General features: G+C 43.5%; 1 pseudogene; it reads left to right on the top strand.

The window, feature by feature from the left end:
- The first annotated feature begins 922 nt into the window (after nt 1-922).
- LOC149227229 (pyrophosphate-energized vacuolar membrane proton pump 1 pseudogene) lies at nt 923-1,684 on the top strand (annotated as a pseudogene).
- The last annotated feature ends 449 nt before the right edge of the window (nt 1,685-2,133 follow it).

Raw genomic sequence — 2,133 nt, 5'->3', positions numbered from 1 at the left:
ATCAGCCATTTTTGCATTTTCTCCATAACCGTGCATCCATTTCAAAACCTGTTTCATGGGGAGATGCACATGGGTGATAGTAGCCTACCCAAGCAGTTTCAGCCGATTCCGATGCACGGTTTCCGAGAAATCGACCTCTGAAATCTTCAGCCATTTTCCATTTTTCTCGAAATCCGTGCATCCATTGATCACGAATTTGCTATGGGAGATGCATAATGATGGTAGGAACATGCTCACCAAGTTTCAGATCAATCTGATCTACCGTTTGGGAGAAATGGCAAAAAGAAGTTCTGATTTTGTGACCATGCAGCAGCAGCAGCCTGAACGGGCAGAGTTGAACGTGGAAACGATTGCATGCAGCTCAGATCCGGCCAGAGGACACCTGCACAAGGAAAAGCAATCAGAAATCATTAGCCAAGCCTCATGCAATCAAAGAATCAGAGCATGCAGCAGCAAGAAGCTTCACAGGCAGCCGTTTGGCTTCAGGTACGTGACAAAACCTATTCCTCTATTGCATGAATCTAATTCAAGAACTGCATGAACGAATGGAGTGATGGAATTAAGCCATGAATTTAGGAAGGTTCACTTGATGTCCAGTTCTCTAGCAAGTCACGCAGCATGCAGGGGTCAGCCATGCACGTGAAAGTCAAAAAACGGACAGTTAGTGTCAGCTGCTTGAACTCCAGTGCAGCGGATCAAGAAGAAAACATACGGTTCATAAGTAGAACATGCAGTTCACGATAGCCTAACTGTCTGCATGGCCAACACATGTCTCTGCCACCTCACTCCAAAAATCACGCAGAAATCTGAGCGCTCAGCTGTTGGTCAACTTGCACTTGCAACATGATTCACTCGAAGTGTATTCGAATTCAGATGGAGATAAACGAAAATTAGCAGAACATCTTGGAGAAAAATATATGAAATGGTTAGCAAAACTTATTTCAACATCTTCAAATATGGTCTTGGCGGTTCTTCCATGGCTCTGTTTGGCAGCGTAGGTGGTGGTATTTACACCAAAGCAGCAGATGTAGGTGCTGATCTTGTTGGCAAGGTTGAGAGGAACATTCCTGAAGACGATCCACGCAACCCAGCTGTCATTGCTGATAATGTTGGTGACAATGTTGGAGATATCGCTGGTATGGGATCAGATCTATTTGGGTCCTATGCTGAATCTTCCTGTGCAGCTCTGGTTGTTGCATCCATATCGTCATTTGGAAACTCTCATGATCTTACTGCCATGTGTTATCCCTTTCTTATTAGTTCAATGGGTATCATTGCTTGCTTAATCACAACTCTGTTTGCAACTAACATATTTGAGATCAAGGCTGTGAAGGAAATTGAGCCTGCATTGAAAAAGCAACTTATTATCTCCACAGTAGTGATGACTATTGGCATTGCTGCTGTAAGCCTAGTTGCATTGCCTTCATCCTTCACTATCTTCAATTTTGGTGCCCAGAAGGTTGTAAAGAACTGGGAGCTTTTCTTCTGTGGTGCTATTGGTTTGTGGTCTAGCCTTGTTATTGGTTTTGTCACTGAGTACTACACTAGTAATGCTTACAACCCTATCCAAGATGTTGCCGATTCATGCAGGACTGGAGCAGCAACTAATGTTATATTTGGGTTGGCTTTGGGATACAAATCTGTTATTATTCCCATATTTGCTATTGCAGTAAGCATTTTATGAAGGAAAGAAAGCTGCCGCAGTCGGAAAGTATTGTCATGTCAGGAACAGAAACGTGAATCAAGGTTAACCAATGGAAAAACAGTGATTTAAAGGCCTGGAAACACTTTTTCCCATCCAACTTTGGCATGCAATATCTATTCTCGGGCAGTTCATTGTACGTGTGTGCTTTTATAATACATTAGACTTGCCATTTGTGTTGGATTCGTCAGCTTTCAGGCAGCACAGTTCAAGGAGAAGGCACCCCCAGCCAAGCAAGTAAAATCAGTGAAATTGGTTCTACAGGAAGCTAGTAGACTGTTTCTACAGGAAGCTAGCAGACTGTTTCTACAGGAAGACAGAGACTGTTTCTACAGGAAGCCAGCGAACAGTTTCTACAGGAAAGTTTGAAAAGCGGGAAGCCAAAGGAGAAATCGTCCAAGATGCTAGCCAAGGAAGTCACCAGGGCCATC

This window comes from Pinus tabuliformis, chromosome J, assembly GCF_031772625.1.
Source record: "Pinus tabuliformis cultivar Carrire ecotype Pingquan chromosome J, CPIR1, whole genome shotgun sequence".
Lineage (NCBI taxonomy): Eukaryota > Viridiplantae > Streptophyta > Pinopsida > Pinales > Pinaceae > Pinus > Pinus tabuliformis.
Note: the sequence above shows the minus strand (reverse complement) of the source record. Positions and strands in the feature narration are given on the sequence as shown.